We start from the raw sequence: 14641 nt of genomic DNA, 5'->3' as shown, positions 1-14641 counted from the left end.
TGCAATGTTGTAAGAAGTCTACATGGCAAGAAACTTGGACCTCAGTGTGGCAATGCACAGGCTGCTGAAAATAATAGCTGTGTGAGCAAAGAAGTGGATCCTTCTCCATGCAAACTCCAGATGAGACTACTAGGCTGCTACCTTCATTGCAGCCTTGCAGAATACTCAGCTAAGCTGTGCTCAGACTCCTGATGCATAGAAACTGTTAGATAATAAATGTTTTTTTAAGGTATTAAGTTTGTGGTAATAGGTAGATAATCAAAACAAATTTTAGTACTAGGAGTGGTGTAATGCCATAAAAAATACCCAAAAATGTCAGAGTGATTTTGGAACCGAGCAGTAAATAGAGGCTGGAAAAAAACTGAGGAGCATGGCCTAGAAATCCTGAACTGTCTGCAACTTATTGTTCATAGAAATTTGGGCTTTAATGATGCTGCTGGTTAATAGTTCAAAAGGAAATGGGACCTATGTTATTAGAAACTGGAGCAAGAGGGTTAGGGTTAGGGTTAGAATCCTTGTTATGTAATAGCAAAAATTGGAGCAAAATTGTCTCTTGCAATTATGTGGTAAAAAGAACTTGTTAAGATGCACTTAGCTATCCAACTAAGGAAATTTTTAAGGAAAGTGTTGGATATCACCTGTTTCTTCTGGCTGCTTATGGGAAATACAACAGGAGGGAAACAAACTGAGGGAAGAACTGTTCAGAAGGACCCAGGGCTTGATGATTTGGAAAGTGTGCCTCTTCAGAGGCAAAAGACATTATATTTGAAAATAACTTAAAGCCCTGTTACAAATGAACGATCTAGAAGAGAAGATGAGGATGTGATTGTACAGCGTTTTGTTAAAACCTCAGAAAGACCAAAGGACTCAAGCTATCTTCAGTGACACAAAGGGCCTTTCAAGACATTAAAGTTGTGCGTCATGGAATTTTTTGATCAAATCATGGGGTTCCAAGAAGTTTACAGGCATTGTCCCTTTCTCTGGTATAGTGAACTTCAATGAAACTTACAGACACCTACAAAGTGTTTGAGACAATTGTGTTAGCAAAACAACCATACATTAGTAGCTTGGACTGAAAGGCACAAAGAGAGTAAAAAGTGGAAGAGGCTTTGAAACCTAGTCCAGGAACTCTCAACATTTGCCTGGCTGGATTTCAGATATGCTATGGACTACTGCCTTCATTCCTTCTATTGCCCCCTTTTTGAACAGAAATGTCTGTGTGTATATAAAGGTTTTCTTATATCCATTCAACTATGGTATGTTGTATATGAGGGGAGGGTAGATAACTTGTCCCTTTAGTTTTATGTATTGACAGATGAACCTAAAGAGACTCAGCATCACATGCACTAGATTTAGATGATGAGATTCTTTTTTTTTAATATTTTAAAAATTTATTAGAGAGAGAGAGAGAGAGAGAGAGAGGCAGAGACACAGGCAGAGGGAGAAGCAGACCCCATTCTGGGAGCCCGATGCGGGACTCGATCCTGGGTCTCCAGGATCAGGTCCTGGGCCGAAGGTCGCGCTAAACCACTGAGCCACCTGGGCTGCCCAGATGATGAGATTCTAAACTTTGTGCAGATGGGATGGAACTCTGAGGGACCTATGATACGATGAGTGTATTATACATAAGGAAAAAACATAAATTGTTGGGGACCAGAGAGGGTGGACTGTGGTAGATAGATTGTAGAGTGCCTCCCACTATGATCCTCACCTTCAAGTATCTATGACTTTACATAGTCACTTACCCTTAAGTGTGGGTGGACCTGTGACTTGCTTTTATTCAATGGAATATGGTAAAAGAGATAGATGTGTTGACATGATTACATGGATGTGATTATGTAAGATTGCAAACCCATCCTTTGAGGAAACTCTGTCTCCTTTGCTGAAGGAGCAAGCTGCCATTCTGTATGCAGCCCATGAAGAGTCACATGGCAAGAAACTGAGAGCAGCCTCTGGTCAACAGATGATGAGAAACTGAGGCCCTTAGTGCAGCAGCCTATAAGGAACTGCATGCTTCCCACAATCACAGGGGCAAGGAAGCAGATCCTTCCCTACTTGAATCTCAGATGAGAGTGCAGCCTTGGCCAACACCTTGCTTGCAGCTTTGCAGAAGACCCAACTAAGCTCTGCTCATACTCCTGGCCCAAAGAACATGTGAGATGATAAATGTGTGTTTTCTAATGGTACTATGTGTGGGGTAATATTATTGCACATGAATAGATATCTAATACAAGGATTTGCTAAAATATAAATTCCGTGATTGCAAATAATTTTGTCTATATCCCTAGCACCTATGAATGTGTCTGGAATAGAGGTATTCAGTAAATATTTACAGGAAGTAAAGAAGAAAGGAAGGGAGGGAGATAAGGAGGGAAAGATTCCCTTTGGGAGTACACCTGTGGTTTGCACCTGTGTCAAACTAATTTGGTTATTTATACTAAATTGAGAGGTTTGCATGTAGATGTTTGGAGTTTGATAAATTCAGAGGTAAGAAGTAGTAAAGCTATTTCCTGAGGTTGGACTACTGTAACTGATTGTTATTACAATATCAGGGAATAGAGCAGTACTGGGACGTTATGGACTTGAAACCCATGTGCATTTCTTCCTACTCAATCAAGTGTGTAACTTAAAGCAACCAGTGCTCTGCCCTGCCCTTGCAGGTAGTTTTGAGGCCTATATATGCATAAGTTGATGGGGACAGACTCAGCCAGCCCTTTTATATTTTCAGGTGTGTTACATCATATATATATATTATATATTATAATATATACAATATATATTACATTATATATATATATATATATATATATATATATATATATATATAAAAGATTTTATTTATTCATGAGAGACACACAGAGAGAGGTAGGGACATAAGCAGAGGGAGAAGCAGGCCCAATGCAGGGAGCCTGATGCAGAACTCGATCCCAGACCTGGGGATCACGCCCTGAGCCAAAGGCAGATGCTCAACCACTGAGCCACCTAGGCATCCCTACATCTTATATTTTTAAAAAATAGTTTTAGAGAGATATAATCCATATACCATAAGTTTACTTAAGTGTGTAATTGATTTCTTAGTTGAATGTATATAGGCTTGAGCAACTAACATCGCGGTGCAGTTCCAGAATATTTCCAATTGCCATAAAGACCTTTGTGCCCATTTGCATTCATTCCTCATTCTCACTGCTACCCCAGACAGCACTAATCTATTTCTATCTCTTAGATTTCCTTTTTATGGGCATTTCATATAACTGGAGTCATGTGAATATGGAATCATATGGAATATGTGGTATTTTTGCATATGGCTTCTTTTTACTTAGCATAATATTTTTGAGGCTCATCCATGTTGTAGCACATTTCGGTACTTTATTCCTTTTCATAGCTGAACAGTGTGCCATTGTATGGATGCATCACTATTCACCAGTTTATCAATATTTTGATTGTTTCCACTTTTTAATAAAAGTAACGCAGCCATGAATATTCACTTCAAATCTTTGAGTGGGTGTATTTTCATTTCTCTTGAGTAAATTCCTGGTGGGGGTATAAGTGCATATGTGGGAAAATAAGTGGTAGGGGTATAAGTCATATGATAAATAAGTTAATTTTTGTTAACATTAAATAAGTCAACAAAAGTTAATTTTGTTAACTTTTGTTAATTTTGTTAATTTTGTTAACTTTTGTCCTAACATTATGTTTAGGACAAGATTTTGAAAAAAATTAAGGCCTAACAATGTTCTTTGTAAATAATATTTATTAAAGCTCTATTTACTTGATTTGTGCATTTATAGAAAAAAAAAAAGTAGAAGTGATGCCTGGGTGGGTCAGCGGTTGCACATCTGCCTTCAGATCAGGTCTTGATCCCAGGATCCAGGATCGACTCCTGCCTTGGGCTCCCTGCAAGGAGCCTGCTTCTTCCTCTGCCTATGTCTCTGCCTCTCTCAGTCTGTGTCTTTCATGAATCAATCAATCAATCAATCTTAAAAAAAAAAAGTAGAAGATGGGTTGCTTAGTTGTATAAAATAAGGAATGTTATAAATTCAAAAGAAAGCACACCTTTAAATTTGAGAGATATATATTGCTCTAGTCCATTACTGATATAAAGTGCAACTATAGGCATCAAACACTTAATTATCACCCAACATTGTTTACTTACAGGAATATTTGAACCTATGTTGAAACTAATTTTTAAAAATTTATATTTATGGATGTAATTATCCTATACCTTGAGGAAGTAAAAATAAAATAAGATGCCATTTTATATACTTATTTATGTAACATCTCTTAAGTAGAGAAACAAAAAGGTAGTTAGTATATATTGATGAGCAGATAGAGAATTTAGAGCAAATAAAATAAGAAACTATGCTCGAAAGATCCATTGCTTCTAAAACTGCAAATGTCAGCATTTTTGTTGGCCGGTTGGAGAGTTCACTGATCTAAATAAGGAGATTTTAACTGGGTTTTCAGAAACAAACATTCCTATAGGCTTGATTGGATTAGTAAAATTCTCTAAGAATTAAGTTCAAAATATCCAGAATGTCTTTCAACTCATATGCTATGCATAAGACTCTTTTTATCACATTAATGTTAATTTCCTTATTTGTGGAAATCTTTTGTGAAGATTGTGAGTATAGTTTTCAGGATAAAAAGGAACTATACATCTGCTTAGCTTGCCATCCTCATAGAATGGAATAGATTAAAAATGGAACATGATTTAAGAAGGACTCACTTAAGTTAATGAATGATAGATAGATCTTTGATGTGTCCAAGAGGAAATACAAGGTTGTTGGTATACATTCCTGAATGCTTTATTTAGTTATATGGAGGGTAGCCTTATTTTCCCTGGAGTTTTCTTCTAGGTACCATTGTCAAAGAAAGAATGATGGGCTGAAGAAGCCAAGGGAGCAACTCAGTGTGGCATTTCTTATGTTCTAAACTTCAGGTATGAAAGGCTGGGTTATTCAAAGACCATAAGTAAGTAGGTCACAATTCTTTACAATACCAAGCTTTCAAAAAAAAAATCACCTCATTTTTTTCTTTTGATGTCCAGATATTATATACACAATTTTTCAATGGTAGGAAACTTTAAAAACATTACATGTACACATAAGAGATTATATGAATGTTTAAACTAGGACACACAATCTGGGGAATTTATAAGTCAACTTTAGCATGGAAAAATTAACTGGCAAAACTGACCAATGCTTTTTGAGCATTGTTACCATGTGCTAACTACTGTTCTATTGCTAAGTATGACTACATTAAACTTTGTAACAATCCTATGAGGTATTTATAATTATGATCATCTCCATTTATTAGGTGAGGAATCTGAGCCCCAAGAAGTTAGGTAAATGGCTCATGGCCACACAGCTAAAAAGTGAAGTCAAGGTTAGAACTCAGGGGGCAGCTGGATGGTTGAGTTGGTTAAGCATTGACTCTTGATTTTGGCTTAGATCACAATCTTAAAGTCATGGGATCCAGCCCCACTTCATGCTCCACACTCAGTGGGGAATCTGCTTCTTGCCATCTCCCTCTTCCCCTCCCCCATCACTCGTGGGTGTTAGCATATGTGTGCTTTCTCTCTCTCAAATAAAGAAATCTTCAAAAAAATAAGTAAATTCAGATAATCTGGCTCTAGAACCTATGTTCTGAACCAATATTCCATATCATCTTCTGAAATAATTATGCAGAGTAATTTTATTATAGGAAATAAGATGTACACCTATTATCGTGTTCTCTATACCTTGTACTGTAATACAGTCTTGAAGATTTATCCTTTTTTATTGAGAATTTGTAATCATTTGAGAAAAATTAATGACATTTAATACTGTTAATAACTATTTTGAGAAGAAACTTCCATAACTTTTTTTAAGAAATAAATCACTTTTCTGTTTAATATATCCTCTTAACCAAAAATATTTTCTATAGTCATTCTTACTATATTTACACTCATTTATTCTGTCTCAGGGTTTGTTGTTGGTGAATGGGCCTGTTTGAGAGTTTAGAAGACATTTTAAGATATTCTCTATTATGAGTCCATACTGCAGTTGAACTACTCTCTCCTGGGCATTCCTGGGATTAGATTAAGATGTAATTATTATTCATAAGATGTACAACATAGTAAGGAAAATTATAGGAAATTACCTATTATATTTAGGTAGATGGTCTTTAAAAATCTTGTTTTAAATTAGACATTTTTATATTGATGCTTAGGCATGTTAATGACAAAATTTATTTTGACAGAAGCAGCATTAACTGAATAAAATGTCTTTCAGATAACAAAAATGCAGTTAAAGTCTAGCAGTTGACACCACAAATGTTCAGAACTGAGGCTTAGTTAAATGGAAGGCATAGCACTTGGGAGTAAGCATACTTTGCTTTAATACGTCCAAGTTAAAACATAAAATAAGATTGCTGAGGGGGAGATTTATAAATTATTTCAGTAAACAAATTATTTTTGTGCACCCTTAAGCTGGTGAAAAGCAACTGTTTACCTGAAAATAATTGATATGCTAATTTTAGATAATTTTTTTCTAGGCATTAAACCAAATCTCATAAGAACCCCTATTATGGTAGTTTTTTGATTAGTTTGAATTGTCTCAGGCACTTGCAATTGTTTCAAAGATTGTATTTCCTTGAAAATATCCTATAATTTAGTATTTCCACTCTTTCTGGCTGTACTTTCCTTGCTTCCTCCAAGGGGCTACTCTCAAGTACTTCTCTAATTTACAGGGTGCATATTTTCTATTTCTACCTGTAATTCTGTGAAAATAAAGTAATTGTTCAACAGGTAGTAATATGAATGCAAAAATATGCCCCCACTGAAGCATTAACATAATTTAATGTACATTCAACAAAATTAAAGCAGCCAATAAGGAATATAATTCTTATTTACATTTTGAAATGGTGGTAACAAAGGACTTTGTTGCCTGTTTTGTAAATGTAAGCTTCACACTGATTTACTTTTAAAATTCTATGGACCATACAAGTTACTTAATTTAAAGTTTTCACCGTTGAATTCAAGCTTCTTTGGTTAAGTGAAGAATAAGAATAAATCTCTTCTAAGGGCTCAATATTTGTGTGTCCCTTCTCCCCCAAATTCATGTGTGAAGCCTTTTTAATACCAATATAATGGTAGTCAGAGGTGGGGCCTTTAGGCAGTAATTAAGTGATGAGGGTGAACCTTCATCATGGAATTTGAACCCTTTTAGAAGAGACACAAAGGAGTTTGCTTTCTCTCTCTCTTCCCTGCCTTGTGAAGATCCAGGGAGAAGATTCCCATTAGCAAACCAGGAAGAGGACTCTTACTCAAACCTGACCATTCTGGTATCCTGGTCTCAGACTTCCAGCTCCAGAACTGTGAGAAATAAATTTCTATTGTTTAAGCCATCCAGTCAATAGTATGCAAAGTAGCTTAAATGTACCAAGACAATCTATAGAGAAGAAAATATAGTAATTTAATTTCTTCTGAATTCTGCATAACATTAGTCATTAATCTATATTCATATGTAATAAAGATCTTTCAGCAGAATGGACAATGCATAAGATATGCATTTACCAAGGTAAAGTAGACAGTGTTTTTCTTAAATTGCATACATCCACTTAGACTTTTTGGTTTTATAATTTGCCCTGTTTTATAACAACTTCCATGAACTGCTTATTTATTTCAAGTTCTACAATATGTATTTTTCATTTGATGAAATACAGACCACAGATGCTGTAATAGAGCTTAAATCGTGACAAAAACTCAATTGTGGTAAAAGAAATACACCAGAAGTAGTATTTGGTTCACTTTAAATTTTATTGGAATTGTATGAAGTAAATTAAGATGTGCGTGAGAGAGCTGATGGGTTATGATTGAAATTTTAGGTTCTACTCATTATTAGAAATCAAAATCAATTTAAGATGTCAGTTTTCAATAGTATTCTTATGTATAACTGAAACACAGAGATATGTAATATTTGGTACAATAAAGATACATGGCTTCTACTCTCTTGAGACATCTGTCTTCGTGAAAGAGATGAAGCGTACCAGCTCATGAGTTATGTAACCTTGAGACAATATTCCATTTCTACTTACAAGGATGAATAAATGTCATAATAAAGACCAACTATCATTTGTTATATACAAACTATGTGGTTCTTTTTTTTGGCATTTTTTTTTTCTGGATCTAAATAACTACAGGTGACATTTATGAGAAATGAAGTGTACTGAATTCAATTGAGAAAGTAGAGGATTCTATATCTCCATTAACTTGTGAGGTTTCATCATTCTAGTCCTTTCCTGACAGCCTAATGATCTTTACTTTCCCCAAATTCACGAGGCCTACAACAATCATTTGGCAATTAACTGTGCACTGAGTTAATACATCAGTTAGATTTCAGTACACATGTAGGAATATAGAGGGAGGATTGATCTGGTTCCCTGGAAAACATTTAGAGACCGATTTAAATGAAGAAGGTTATTGGGGAATGCTTTGGGTAACAGCGGAGGTGAGGAAAGTAGGAGAAGGCAAAAGGAGAAATTGAACTGCTAAGCAAGTGACAGTAGTTCCTGCCAGTCCTTCAGGGAGGGCTCACTTGGTTGGGGAGAGCTCCCCTCCACCCCACCACCCCACTTCCCTCACCCCACACAGCTCTCATCACCTGAGGGAGATTCCCAGGGAGGGACTATGTTCCTAGCTAGCACATTGACAGTCAATGTTTCTGACTGATAAAATGAGTCTAGGTCCTGAAGCCCAGACCTAGGAGACACATCACAGCATCCACTTTAGGCAGCAAGTGGATGCAAGGTGACTAATAGAGCCACAGGCCTCAGGTACGCTGTTTTAAAAACTGGCTTCTAGTGTATACTGGTTGTGCGACCTTGGGGAAGTTTCTTAACTTTTCTGTCCCTACTAAGTGGAGGATAAGAATACTGCAGGTATCTCATTGGGTTATTGTGGAAATGGATTGTGGAAATGGATGAGTTAACACATCTTAAGTACATAGCAGTTCTTGGAATATTGTGAGTACTCTGTAATTGTCAGCTATTAGTATTAGAGGTTGCTATAAAATGATGAAATTATTTTAAAAACTAACTTACCCATATGAATATTTGTTCCCATAAAGGACAAAAGGGGCTAGTAATAAATAAATTCCGAAATCCCTAATTGTTTAAAATAAGGATTTATTTCTTGGCCACGCTAGATATACAACATGAGTTGGCTAGTGTTTTCCTCATTCTCTGACCCAAGCTGACAGAGTAGCCACTAGCTGTATCACTGCTACTGGTATGGAAGAAAAAAAGAGATAGCATTTTATTTGTATTTATTTATTATTATTTTTTAATGTTTTATTTATTTTTCAGAGAGGAGGACAGAGAGAGTACATGAGTGCAGGGAGGAACAGAGGGAGAGGGACAAGCAGACTCTGGGCTGAGTGCAGAGCCCAACATGAGGCTTGATCCCATAACCCTGAGATCATGACCTGAGATGAAACCAAGAGTCACTTAACCCACTGAGCCACCCGGGCACCCCAAGACATAGCATTTTAAATGCTTGCTGACTCTTAAAACTTCCACCTGGAAATGATACATATCATTTCCACTTAGAGTTCATTGGTCAAAACAAATCACATGCGAACATAAAACTCTAAGGGATGTGAAGTACAATCCCACCCTTCATCTAGAAGAAAAATCAGAATGACTTCGTAATAGCACTAATGACTATTACAGTTTAAAAACTTACATGGGAGGATATGCTCTGAATGACAGCTAACCTTTATTGGATGTTTATTATGTATGTGCCAGGCACTGAGATAAACAGCAATACTATGATATAGATCCTGTTAATATCCCAATATTGTACATTAAAAAAAACCCTGAGGCTTAGAGAAACTTGATCAATATCGTGAATGTAGCAGGTGGTAAACATGAACCCAGATTCAGGCCTATCTGATTGCAAATCTCACTATTTCCTCTAAGAACTTCAGTGACACCAACATGACTCGAAATATTTTCAAAATGCATGCTTTTTAGGGGCGTGTTGGTGGCTTAGTCAGTTAAATAGGTGCCTTGGGCTCAGGTCATGATCTCAGGGTTGGGGTCAAGCCCCAAATCGAGCTTCCTGCTCAGTGAGGAGTCTCCCTCTGTGGTCACTCCTGCTCGTGCTCTCTCAAAATAAATAAAATCTTTAAAAAAATACATGCTTTTAAGATTTATTTCAAGGAATTAATGTTGGGAGTCTATTACTTAGAGGAACCAAACTCCCAAAGTTAAGTCTCAAATGTGAAGTCTTAAATGTAGTAACTTTTTTTTTCTGTTCCCATGATGGCATTGGATGGTTAAACATGTGAATAGATAGCACTCATTCCCTGGTTAACAGTCAGACTAATGGAGACTCCACTTTCTTTAGCACAAGGTGCATGGGGGTTATCTTCCTTCCAGCCAGGAGGATGCTTGTGGGCTAGGCCTAGAAGTGATACACATAACTTCTGCTCATTTTCTGTTGGCTAGAAACTCAATCACAGGGCTATACCTGACCACAAGGAAGGCTGGGAAATAAAGTTAGCTGTGCACCTAGACAGTCTTGCTTGTGAGACAACTATGCTTTTAATTTCCATGGGATTGAAGAGACCTTAAAATGGGATAAATGCATTTGAAGTTAGCAGGTTGTATCTCAAAGGCACTTCATTATTTGGCCTGCATTCCTCTTTTCCTTACTCTAGGGTAGTATGATATTTGGGTTTTTCTTACTCTTTAACATTTATTATCCTGCATTTTGTAACATGTAGTCTGCTTTTGGGCTAATGGGAAGGGTATAGGTAAAACTGTTTACATTTCCTTTAACTGCTATATGAGATTTTGTAATAATCAGCAGGACGAGTCATAGGACACTCCAATAATGATAAGCAGGAAGGAGCCCGTAGTCTTGCCCAGAGGAAGAGAGTTTCATGTGCTCCTGGGCCAGCAGTGCCTGCTTCTGGGGCCCACCAGACCACTAGATAACACTGAGGTCTGGAAGGAGAGAAGATCTTCAGATATATCCTCCAGATGGTCCCTTACAAACTATAATGAGAATTTGTAAGATGTTGTACAGGGGACGTGGACCTGGAAGAGAATTTTGAAACGTGATGCAATGAATTGGGAGGTTTAAGTCTTATTAATTTGAGCAGGTAGGTGTGCTGTATTGCCCACTCCCATGGTTAATCATAAAGTTAAGAGAGTCTTAAAGTTGAGTTCTGTATCTTCCTATGATCCTAGGGGTGGCCATCATTACTAGGAGCATGAGGGTCCAGTAACATATAACACTTTAAACAATGTATAAATGCTTTTAAAGACAATATTATTTTCATTCTGCCCACTTGAGAGGGTCAAGATCTCTGTTCTTCAGAATCGACTTTCTATTTCTAGCCCAATCCAGGCACTATGTATTTTGTTAACATGAAGCATGTATTAACAGTGGCTCTGAAAGTTAACAAGGCAGATACCTGCATCATCATTTTGTAGAAGAAAAAAATGGGCTCAGTGAGATGATGACTTTCCTTAGGTCTAATAGTTGGTAATAATACATTGGGTGTGAAGTGAGTTCTTCCAATTCAGTTGTTATTGTTCTTTCTGCCCAACTATGCTGCCTATCACATTCTTTTGAACATATTCAGGAGTAGCAGATATTCATTCTTTGAAGATAAGTTCGAGTTTGGAAATAGCCAGAAGAAGTGGGAAATACAATTGGTGACTGGTTAGATAATGCTATTTGGGATTTAAAAAAATGAAGTATATCTATAAACTAACACATTTTTTGAGGCTTATAAACTAGCACTATGTGATAATACATATGTCTTAAATATTTGTTGGTTTTATTGAGAAAAATGCAAAAAAATGCTTTAAAATTCATATTTTGACTATGTAGCCATATGACTTTTACTTATATCAAAATCAGAACCAGATCCAAGGAAATTGAAAACAGAAACTAACCAAGAGCACAGAGTGCAGAGTTCAAACAATGGTCGTGTTTAAAAACTGAACTTTTGTTTTCAGTGATTTTTAATAAAGTCTCATATCAATTGGTGATTTGGCCTCTGAGAGGGGTTACATATAAAGGTGGAGAGAGAATGAGCAGTTATTTCTATCCACTATGTGTTAGGTGATTTATTTTACTTAATCTTCAAACCAGTCCATGGAACAAATAATATTTCCATTTTCAAGGTGAGGGAAAGGCTCATGGTTTTCAGTTACTAATCAAAGGGCACAAGGGACTAGGAGGCAGAGCTAGAATTAGAATTCAAGTCCATCTGTTTCAGAGCCAAGGTATTTCTTCCAAACAATGCTGTCTCTTTTCAAAGGTATAATAAGAAGATGGAGTTGTAATAGATTGGTTATCTCACCAAAATATGTCTGGGTCCTAGAACCAGTGAATGTGATCTTATTCATAAAAAGGGTCCTTGCAGATATGATTAATAATCTCAAAATGAGGTCATCCTGGATTATCTGAATGGGTCCTTGACCTGACAACAAGTGTCCTTATACAAGATACGCAGGGGAGAGACAGAAGGAGAAGAGAAGGCCATGTGAAAGTAGAGGCAGATATTTGAATGATGCAGCCATAACCAAGTACCGGAAGCAGGAAGAAGCAAGGAATAGATTATCCTTAGAACCTAGGGAGGGAGTGCTGCCCTGCAGACACTTTAATTTCAGACTTGTGGCATACAGAGCGATGTGAGAATTAGTTTCTGTTTTTTTTTTTTTTTTCATGCACTAAATTTGTTGTAATTTGTTACAGCAGCCCTAGAAAGCCAATACAGGAAGTATGGGGAGGAACATGCATGGAGGAAGGACACGTTGATTTATTTAAGAGCAAAGAAGAAAGGATACTATCTGTGGAAACTGGTAGGCCTGGGGTTGAACCCCAACTGTGCTGCTGATTAACTGTGACTCTTGCAGAAGTACTATAACCTGTCTAAGGTGAGGTTTCCTTATCTGCAGAATAGAAATTATAATGCATTTCTCATCAGATTATAAGGATTTAATGAGAGTATATAAAACATTTAGCATAATATAAGAAGTCAGTTCCTCTGTGGATCAGAAGAATATTTAATAGTGAAATAAAACAATATCTTTGAGTTTAAGTAGCTTGTATAATTTTGTAAGTGAGATAGATAATGCAATATAGTGTTATATGGTCCATAATAGAAATAGGATACAGCAGTGGCACAAAAAAGGGAATGATTGATTCAGATTGGTTGATTCAGGGAAGCTCTCACAGTGAATACACTTGAGCTGAAACTAAAAGATGAACAGGCTTGTACCAGACAGAGGAGGGGTGGGGGACTGGAAATAGAAGAAACAGAATGTACAAATATCCTGAGATAGAAAACAAAATGGTACATACTAAGGCCAGCATAAGGTGTGAGAACAGGAAATGTTGGAAAAGGTTCAAAGAGTTAAGGGGGCCCAGATACAGATCATGTTGGGTCTTGGATATCACTAAAAGTAGTTTGCTTTCTCACAAGCACAAGTAGTGGATCTGATAAATATATGCAAATCCCTTCATCTTATATTTCCTCCTCTGGGAACTTACACTTAGTAAATAATTGAGAATATACACAAAGATTTAGCTAGAAGGCTATTAATCATATATTTTTTCCCAATATCATCAAAACTGTAAATAACCTAAATGTCCATAAATAGAAGAATGATTAAATAAACTATAGTATATGGAATACTAGATAGCCCTAAAAAGGGCATTATATAAATACTATTATAAATAATATGAGATAAATAAAAGAACTATTTGAAACCTGTTTAGAACTATTAGATATCTAGATTCCCCACCCCACACCTTGATCCCATATTTCTGTTCCTTCTCCATACATAATATTGAAGGTTTATTCCTTGGAGAGGGTAAAATAGATGGTGTCTGGGCTGGGGGACATCTGATGTATTTGAGAGTTGAAGCATCCTGAAAACAGGGAGCTAAATGCATGTATGTACATTGAATGTTGCTTCCTCGTGGCTGTTCCCTTCATGGGCTCCAGAGACAAAGGTGGTCAGGCCTTTACCTTCCAGGCATAAACCAGGAAGAAGCTCTATGGAATCTGACCAATTCAAAAGAAAAAAGACCTAAAGAGACTGACATTGAATGTGCTGAATAAACAGTCCTCCAGTTCTCTCTACCATAAAACTCTTGGTACCAAAGCTCTGCCTTTAAGCTTACATCTTCCATCAGCTTTTTAGCTCCCTTTTGTAAATATGAGAAGACACAAAATGTTACCAGATAATTGAGGAAAGTTTCTAAGTGAAAGACACCAAGACAAACGTGCAATTTGGTGGAAAAACATTTTTAAAAATTATCATTAATGTCCCTAGAAAGATAAGAAAAATATTTTATGTATAAAGAATAGGATGCTTCAAAATCAATGTCCAAAAACAAGACAGAACTTGAAAATTAAAAAGAAAAAATCATGGTAGAAAATACAAATACTCAAAATAAGATGTAGAAGTAAAATTATTTATTTCTATAGTACTGCAAAACCATTAAGCCAAACCACCCCCCCCACCCACACAAAAAAGAAAAACCGTAATGGAAAATAAGAGAGAAAAGATTAAAGCATCAGAACACCATTTGTGAAAGTCAAGGAATTTCAGAAAGATATTCCAGAAAAGT

General features: G+C 36.4%; 1 long non-coding RNA gene across 4 annotated transcripts in view; it reads left to right on the top strand.

Annotated features, from left to right (window-relative positions):
• Window positions 1–14641, top strand: part of LOC111090299 — a 38627-nt gene that overhangs the window by 18843 nt on the left and 5143 nt on the right. Inside the window, exons 1-3 of one of the 4 annotated variants that reach the window (XR_005371508.1) lie at window positions 5873–6360; window positions 7259–7356; window positions 12761–12939. This is a non-coding gene — a long non-coding RNA (uncharacterized LOC111090299). Of the gene's footprint in view, window positions 1–5872; window positions 6361–7258; window positions 7357–12757; window positions 12940–14641 lie in introns of those variants that run through there. The other 3 variants (XR_005371506.1, XR_005371507.1, XR_005371505.1) reach the window with 3 other exon arrangements.

Source organism: Canis lupus, chromosome 16 (genome assembly GCF_011100685.1).
Source record: "Canis lupus familiaris isolate Mischka breed German Shepherd chromosome 16, alternate assembly UU_Cfam_GSD_1.0, whole genome shotgun sequence".
Lineage (NCBI taxonomy): Eukaryota > Metazoa > Chordata > Mammalia > Carnivora > Canidae > Canis > Canis lupus.
Note: the sequence above shows the minus strand (reverse complement) of the source record. Positions and strands in the feature narration are given on the sequence as shown.